Source organism: Tenrec ecaudatus, chromosome 14, assembly GCF_050624435.1.
Source record: "Tenrec ecaudatus isolate mTenEca1 chromosome 14, mTenEca1.hap1, whole genome shotgun sequence".
Lineage (NCBI taxonomy): Eukaryota > Metazoa > Chordata > Mammalia > Afrosoricida > Tenrecidae > Tenrec > Tenrec ecaudatus.
The window spans coordinates 16,950,853-16,960,559 of NC_134543.1; the positions used below are offsets into that span (position 1 = coordinate 16,950,853).

Consider the following 9,707-nt stretch of genomic DNA (forward strand, 5'->3'; position numbering starts at 1 on the left):
TTCAGAATTTACTTTTCCTGGCAAATTTCTAATTTTTATAGTGTCTAAGGCTTAGCCCTTTTATCTTTCTATCCTTTTTATATGTATAATTATACAGTCATATATATATATATATATATATATATATATATATATATATATATATATATATATACAGAGAGAGATTTTTTGTTAGAGCACAACTTATATATTTCAAATGGACAAAATATTAGTATCATGTACAGTGTCTTAAGATAACTTGCCCTTGAATGGGAGCTTCCTGTCCAGTACTTTGAGGTCTATAAGACGTTATCTAAAAAATGTACTACCGTGGAAAATGAAGATTGCTTAAATCGAATGGGGGAGGGGAGGGCCTGTGGTTTCTCTTGGTGATTAATTGCTGTAACACTGTCCTTCGGGTGGCTAAGGGAGTTGCATATTTTCTTTAGACATCATTAGGCGCCGGAGCTCTTGCAGGACAACTTTGATGCTGTAGGAATTCTGCCATTTTTCTAGCACTGATATGGCTCTTGGGTCCACCACTCCATTAGAACTAATAACTCCATTCATATTAATTTTTGTTACAAATCTTACACAGGGGGGTGCTTCTGGGTATTTATGTCCACATTCTATTTTAAGGCTGTATATCGGGTTTTCGTAAATTGTCCGAGTCCGTGGTGGCTGCCATCTTGCGTTGCTGTCGCTGGAAGGCTGAGAGAGAGTTCTTTTATAGAATCACCACTCATCTCTCAGTGTCTTGGTGTGTCATATATATGGTGCTGATTTGTGTATTGCTGTGATTCTGACATTTCAAATCCTAGCATGATCCCTCAAAGTCAACATAGTTCAGCAGTGTTTCCATACTAGGAATAGTCTACTAAGAAGGAATAGACTGTCCATTTCAAAGGATGTGGCCAGTTAAGACCCCATGAATAGCATAGAAACAATGCCAGTTACTAAAAACCCACTGACTAGAAGCATAACCCTCTCGGGGATAATGCCAAACAGCTAGATGACACTCAAACTATGACCGAGGGAGCGCTGCCTTCTCAAAGTAGAGTCGACTAACAGGATGTGGGTGAAGTAGAACTTGCAGGAAAAAAGTCCTCAGGACCTTATTTTAATTGATATAAACATCAATTAATAATTGGAACTTGGAATGTAGAAATTATGGATCTAAGAAACCTGGATGGTATGACACAGTGGCTGCAACAATGGGTTCAAAGGGAAGAAAAACTGGGAAGGTGGTGCAGGACTGGCTGTCTGATGTTGTACTTAGGACGTGTATGAGGCAGAACCAACTCCAGGATGCCTAACAGCAAAGTCTAGAGTATCAATCTTTATGTATTCCATTTCATTTGTAACAATTTCCCATTTTTCTATATTCTTACTTTGTTTATGCCAATGTCTAATTATTTATTGATGTTTGCAGCGGTTTCTTCTCATTTTGAGTAGGAATCCAAGAAATCAACAAATGAGGTCCTGAAGGTTTTATTCCACAGGCTTTACTCTATCCATACTTTTAATGGTCAACGCTACTTTGAGATAGGAGCTCTTCCTTACTCATATTTTGAGTGCCTTCTGACCTGAGGGACTCCACTTTTGGCACTATCGCTGACAAGGCTCTGCTTCCATTCGTTAGCTTTCCAGTATCTGACAAGGTTGCTATGCTGGCCATAGGGTTTCTATGGCCATGTCCTCTGAAATGGACAGCCCATTCCATCTTGGTAGTCTGGTCTTAGACTGGAAACTCTGATGAAACTTTGGATGGCTTTCTGGTCTTTGAAATACCAGTGACACAACATTCAGAAGCATAGCAACGGGCAAGCCCCCACAATACAACACACTGACAGACAAGTCCTAGAACACATGTCATAGTTCTGCTACAAATGTTTTCAAAAGTAAAGTTCTTACAATGGTTCATTTGCTCCAGTGTTCTGTAGGCCTTTTGCTTCTCTGGGTAATATCCCTTAATCACTCAATTCATGCCAGGGTAGCCAATTTGAATATTCCTACAATGTCCCAGACAGACGTACCCTCACTTCAATAAGATTATCTGATAATACAACTTCTTTATAATTTTAAGGAGACCTGTGGCATAAGAATTGACTGGGGTATGTAGTGAGATGCTGACAACTAGATCAGTTGTTTGAATTACCAGTTGTTCGTCAGAAGAAAGACAAAGCTTACTGTTGCTATAAAGAGTTGAAGCTCTGGAAACCCAAAGAGGCTGTTCTACTCTGCCCCAGAGAGTCAGAATAGCCAGAATTAATTTGATTACAATGGATTTTGTTTTTAATTTTTTTCATTTAAATGTTCTATTTTCAATTAATCTATCCTAGACATTCTACTAACATTCGAAACTTCTGACTCTGAGGGCCAGACTAGGAAGGCGTACTGATCCTTAGGCACTACAAGCACTGGCTAATGGTAATCTTGGCAGACAAAACCTATGTGAGATCATCCCCTTAAAAGAGGCAACATTCTGGGTCCCTGTTCCTGCCAGATAAGCCTCTTTGCTGGTTATTACCTATACCTCTAACAGACTCTGTTCTCTTCTTCTCTGCCTGTTCTGTCTCTAATCCCTTGGGGCCTCACTATATTTTGTTAATTCTCCATATGTAGCCTACACCTTTCTAAAATAGTCTATTATTATTATTACTACTACTATATGATCAGAAAGTCAAGGCACATCTCCTTTTGCTTCCTATTATAAATACATTTCAATAATTACCTCTCATTTGTTAGGCTCTTTGGAGCCTAACTACAGGAATTATCTTGGCCAGCAGAATTACATGGATTAATTTGAAATGAACTACAATTGCACAATATATAATTAAATAATCAAATGTATTGATTATTAATAAAATATATTGGCATTTAATTTTTATTTCAGAGAAAACAACACTATGGAACTATATAATAGAGCATACATGAATAAAATATCATTTCACATAAAGAATTCTAATCATAGTAGAAATTCAACAGTTATTAAGCAATGTAATGTGCATAAACTTTCCATAGGCTCAAATGATGCCTTTCTGTGTGTATACGAATGTAGCATGACAAGAAATTGGTCAATATCTAAATTGGTTTCAAAGTGAACTTGGCCTCAGTGGACGAGTACTCAAACTCTAGCAGCAGAAGTAACACCTTGCTGGGAGGAGGTACTAGTAAAATTTTTTCATTATTAGAGAACAAGAAAATAGCAAAACTATAGGCACAAAACTATAATTTTCACCATCATTTAAAAAAAAATCTAATGGACCAATAATGCATGATTTTTTGAGAACTCAGAAAGCACTGACTAAAGAGACATTAAATATTCACATTAGAGTATGTAAAATATGCTTTCATATGATTCATGCCACTTACCTCTGTCATAGGTACATCTAAAGGTATTACATTTTAAAATTTCACTGACTTGTTATATGTAGTGCATTTATAGCCTCTGATTTATATAGCACTTTTCTTCCATGGAACCACATTTTGTTCTCCAATTCAATTGTGAATATGGTTTAATATCATAAAGTCTTATCTTTCTCCTCACCACACTAAGAATCTTAACTGGCTAAGTAGACTCCTAGTGTTTAAGGATATGTGCTTTTTATACAACACATACTTTAAGACAGCTATTTGGAATAGTATATTCCAAGAAGAGTTTGTACAGGTTTTCAAAGAGTTGTTTCAGTTATTCATAGTGACTGCTCTCTCAGCCCCACTTTTACAGCACTCTGCACCCGCATCTCCATAGTTGCAATGGACTCTGTTGATGTAGTGAGGTGCCGGCAAGGTGGTTCTGACTCATTTCGACCGCAAGTCCAACAGAAGGAAATCTCTTCCGGTCTAGCATCATCCTCAACATTGCTGTTATGTTTGAGTCCATTGTTGCAGCCACTGTGTCAATCAAATACAGATCTCTCCCACTCGATTGGCCAAGTCGTTTTTAGCATCTTTCTTGGCATAGAGAAATGAGTGTGTCCACTGGTTTATCAGCCGGTTAAAACACTTCCGTTGGTAGCCCATCCACTCTTGGAGTTTGTTTTCTCCTAATGTTTCAGTGCAACTTTGGTTTCTTCGTTTTGTATTTGGTTGCACTTGACCATATGCTACCTCATGAAATAGCTGAATGTCCACTAGTCCTTTCTGATAGAGTTACTCCGCATATTCATTCCATCTTCTTCTGATGCTTCCTTCATCATTCACTATTTTTCCTATAGAATCTTTCAATATTGCAACTCGAGGCTTATATTTTTCCTTGAATTCTTTCAGTGTAAGTCATGTTGAACATATTCCTTGTTGGTTTTCTAATGCTAGTCTTTGCATATGTCATTACAATATTTTGCTTTGTAACTCGTTTACTTCGTTTTTTCTGCATTTGCCTTAGCTCCTGTATGATAAAGAACATGTTTCAGAATCTCTTCTGACATCCACTTTGATCTTTTCTTTCGTTCTTGTCTTTTTAATGACCTTTGCTGTATGTACAATATTCTTCATGGTATCTAACAGCTCATTAGGCCTTCTGTCATTAGTGCTTAACGCATCAACTCTGTTCCTGAAATGTTCTGAAACTCTGGGATGGATATACCCAAGGCTGTATTTTCATTCTTGTGGACTTGTTTTAATTTTCTTCATCTTTAACCTAAACTTACATATGACCAATTGATCATCGGTTTCACTTACTGTCCCTGAGTTTATTTTAGCTGCTAATATTGAGCATACTCATAACTTCTCCTGATATGTAGGCAATTTTCTTTCTGTGTATGCCATCTAGAGAAGGCTATGTGAATAATCTCCTTTTGGTTGTTGAAAAAAAAAAGGTATTTGCTATGAACAAGTTGTTGGTCTTGCAAAATTCTATCATGCTATCTCCAGTTTCATTTCTATTACCAAGGTCATATTTTGTTACTTCCGTTCCTTTCTCTGTTTCCAATTTCTGCATTAAAATAACCAATAATTACCAATGCATCTTGAATGCATGTTGGATTCATTTTAGACTGAAGACACTGGTAAACTTCTTCAATGTCTGCATCCTTAGAAGAAAATCCAGGAAATCAACTTCTAAAATAATCATCACATTAGAAACTATAGAGCATAATGATGATTTGCTAAAAATGGGATCACCAAAAGTTAGGATTGGGGTTTAAGCAATTACTAAGTGGTACTGCTGTGTGTGCTGTGTCATTTGAAATACATCTCCACAAGACAGGTTGCAGGAATTGACCACTTCTGCTTGGAAACTTGCCCTGAGGGGAATGGATGCTGACGACAGTTCTGAGACCTCCCTTAGGTGACAGAATCCCTTCATTCTGAGGGTGAGTCCTCGCTGTCCTCCACAAACAGCCTTTAGAGTCAGCGCTTCAGCCAACTGAAAATAAAAGGGCTTTCAAGGTGGAAGACACACTCTGCACTTGGTGTCTCTCCTAATTTGTATTAACCATGACATTCACCCGGGAGCCCTGGGAGAGTGGTGACACATCGTTTTTAATTATGCCCACTATCAGAGAAGAAACCTCAAACTGAGGTCACTGCCACGGAGTTACTCAGAGAGACCCTAGAGGAATGGAGGAAACTGCCCCCGTGGGTTCATGAGAGTATGAACTCTTCAGAAAGTCTTGTCTTTCTCCCACCAACTAACAGATAGAACTCACTTTAAGTGTAAAAACCTAACTCACTGTTGAGAAAATGACACTGCCAAATAGGCGATGATACTACAATACAAAATGTCTTCTTATTATTTAAGACATAAAACAAACCTCCCGCTCTCAAACTATAGGAGATGGATATGAGAGCTTTACCGCATAAAGAGATGGCAGAGTTGTCAACTCATTAAAGATAGCCTGAGACATTGATGGGCAAAAAAAACCAAAAACAAACTAGAACCGAGGGACTTGGAAACACACACAAACCTAAAACCAGAGAGGATTGTCCCCCAGAAGGATCAGATGATTCTAACCAGCAATTTTACCTGACTGCCATTGAAAGAAGTTCGCCATGCTTGCTTTATGTCATTTCCCCATGCATATGGAGTGTTTCCCTTCCTCTGTAACATTGAGCTAATATTGTGGTAATCCGGTTCCTGGTGTCATGGTTACGCATTGGACTGGATACTCATGGTTGGCAGTTCAAAACCACCAGCAACTCCTTGGAAAAATACTGGGCTTTCTACTCCTGTCAACAATTGGTCTTGAAAACCCACAGCGGGGCCACTTTGACTGCATGGCCGTGCGTTTGTTTGGTTTATCCTGCTGCAGCCTACCTGCTGTGTGTGAGCTCAAGGTCAGTACTTTACTGATAGCTGGATCCTTTGACAGTTCATTCAGAAGGGCATCCTGGTAGCACAGTGATTAAATTTGGACTGCGACCCCAGCAGTCTGAAACCACAAACTGCTGTGTGGAAGAACGATGCGGAATTCTGCTCCTTTAAAGTGTTACAATCCCAGACAGTAGCAGTGGCAGTTTTGCCCTGTCCTGTCATGTTGCTATCTGTCAGAGTTGACTGCTGGTGAGCTTAGTGTTTTGTTTGTTTGTGTTACAGATACATAGTTAGAGAACCACATCACATTCAGTGCAACCGGACCATCTTGAGCCAGGTGCTTTGAATTGATGGGGCTCCGAGCAAGGCGGGCAAGGAGCAAAGGGAAGCTTGGCTGTCACAACAGATTGTGGCGGAGACTGCCACTGTGTACCACAACTTGTTTATTTCCCCATTAGGTCACGGAGTTCACCAAGGGGGTTCACATGGGTGTAAAACCATCCGCATCAGGCCTTCCTGTTAGAAGCATGGTCTTTCCTTTCTGTCCTGCACTTGGGATGCAACACTAAAGCCCCCTGCTCCAGACTGCAGAGCTAAAGTGAAGAAAGTCATCAACCCGCATCTGATCATGCTACAGGTAAAACTCTGTGATTTGGGGGATTTTTTCCCACTAGAATAATAGAATTTGTCTTTAGAGATGGCCTCAACTGTAATATCAAGTCCTCTTTTGTCAGCATTCTGTATAATTTATTTATAAACTCACTAACTCATCTCGAGGGCATCTCAAATGAAATGCTGTTCTTCATTTGTGGCTGTGATCTTAAACGCACCACTAAAATACACACACAGGAAGGAAGGAGGAGGGAGGGAGGAGGGAGAGGGAAGAGGGGAGGGGGAATAAGGAAAGGAGCAGGGACAGAGTACAAGAACCAGGTGATCTCGGAATGAAGAACTAGGGCCCTCGGGTGCGAGGGTGTTCGTGTATTCGGTGTAGACGGTGGTTTGTTTTCCTGTGCCGCCCGCATCAGTTCCAACTCACAGCAGCCCCATGCTCAATAGAACGACACACTGCCTGGTCCCGTGCCAGCCTCACGATTGTTCTGTATTCTTTAACCCACTGTTGCAGCCACCGTGTCAGTCTGTCTTGGTGAGGGCCCTCCTCTTCTTCACTGGCACTTGTCTATCAGTGGGTCATATTCTGGTGACTTGTGTATTGCTGTGATTCTGGAACCTATATCACTGGTAGTTCACATGACAGCAGGGTCACTTAAAGTGAACATGTTAAATCAGAGCTTCCAGACTAAGAACAGACTACTGAACACGTTGGAGGAAGCAGCCCTTAGAGCCTTAAGTTTTATTGATAGTGCCTGTTATATAGTAGACCTTCAAGAAATCTGGGGCTGACAGATGTAAAATCTCAGGTATGTACCATATCTATTTGGTACAACTTGAAACTTCCACATAGGGGAAATACATAATAAAATATCAGACACCTTTAATGAAAATGGGAAATTTATAGCTTGACAGTAAATTAAAAACATGAAACTATTAGTTATAAAACATATCTAAGAACTTCCCCAATATCTTCAAATACCAACTCACCCTCACTGTTTTTCACTCATTCTATAATATGGATTTTATTTCTTCACCCAAACAACTTTTTCCTTCTTTTGATTTGCTCTCCAGCTCACTTGAAGTTAAAATGAATGTTTGTGAGAAAGAGCGAACTGAAACAATCAATATGTTTCACTTGGTCAATTTCTTGCTCTGTTCCAGGTCTCAAGAAAATAAAAACCCATTTCCCACTATCATCACCCATTCTTGTTTGTTTCTTTTCAATAGCTGCACCAGGGTAGTAGTCCAAAAAAATCAAGAGCATGCAATAGAAGTTTGCCCATTAGATAAAAATATCTCTATGGAACAGATTTCTGCTATTTGCTTTCAGTAGAAACTATGACGTGTGCTCTCTGATATGGCATCGCGTATGTCAATGTCTATGTCAGATCATCCAGACTCACTTGAGAGTTTGTCACCTTGTATTGTGACAGTCTCCATTCTGCTGTGATGCTGGAAGCTGTTTCCCACCAGTGTTGACAAAAGTACAGGAGATTCTGGACAATAATAGGCAGAGTGAAAACAAGGGAGAGGTGGTGCTTCTCTGAAATTTTACCTACTGAGAACCTCCCTGAGCAGCCACAGAAAACAGTCTCATGTAGTCCGGATGATGAGCTCCTTAGTTTGGAAGGCACGCAAGAGATGACTGAGGAAGACTGTCGTCCTCAAATATGTGGAGCAAACCTTCCAGCACATTCATAAGCTAATGTGGCATCACTCCAAAAGAAAGAACATCGGGAAACGTCAATTGAGAATCAGAATCTAGAATGAACAAATTATGAATGTAAGAAAATTGGAAGTTCTCAAAACTAAGATGGAAGACGTAAACATCAGTATCCTAGGCAGGAGTGAACTGAAGTGGACTGATCATTACCATTTTGAACCAGATACTCTTGAATTTCAGTTGGAATTTAGCAGGTGCCAGAAACCTTGGCAAAGTAGTGGTTACAAATTGGCCTGCTAACTGCAAAGTCAGGAGTTCAAAACCACCAACGCTGTGCAGGAAAAAGAGAGTGATTTCTACTCCCCCAAAGAGTTACGTTCTTAGAAACTCAGAGTGCAGATCTATGCTGACCTAAAGGGCCTCTTTGGGTGGGCATGAACTTGATGGCATTAATTATACATAGTATATTCAAGTTGTATTTGGCTCATGGACTTGCTTTGATTTTCTTCAGCTTCAACGTGAACTTACCTGTGAATGGTTGATGATTTGTTCCGCAGTCGGGCCTTGTTTCAGCTGCGGAGGGTGAGCTTTTCCATGGTCTCTGACCACAGGTGAAGTCAGGTTGATTCTTACATATTCCATCTGGAGAAATCCATGTGTGTAGTCACCTGCTGTATTGTCAGAAATATATATATTTGCTTTGAACAAGTAATTGGTCTTGCAAAGTTTTGTTCAATGATCTCCAGCTTGGGTGCTATCACTAATGTCATGATTTCCATCTACTCTTCCGTCCTCTTTGTTTCCAACTTTTGCATTCTACTCACCAGTAATTATCAAAGCCTCTTGATGGCATATCTGCTAACTTTCAGTCTGAAGATATGGCAGACTTCTTCAACTTCTGCATCACTAGCTTTAATAGTTGGTGATAAATGTGAACAATAGTGTATTGCTTGGATTTCCTTGTGTTTAATAAACATTATCCTATCACAGACAGCATTGAACTTCAAAATAGTTCTTGAAATATCCTTTTGTAGGATGAATGCAGCCATTCTTTGTGATTGTGCCGTCCTCAATATAGTAAACCATATTATTTTCTGAATGAAAATGGCCAGTACCAGTGCGTGTCAGTTCACTAACACCTAGGATATCAATCTTTCTTCAGTCCATTTCATTTTTTATAACATCCAATTTTCC

The 9,707-nt window shown here is 39.6% G+C and overlaps 1 pseudogene; it reads right to left on the minus strand.

The window, feature by feature from the left end:
• Positions 1-332: 332 nt before the first annotated feature.
• Positions 333-9,155, minus strand: LOC142426189 (ubiquitin-conjugating enzyme E2 variant 1 pseudogene; annotated as a pseudogene).
• Positions 9,156-9,707: the final 552 nt, after the last annotated feature.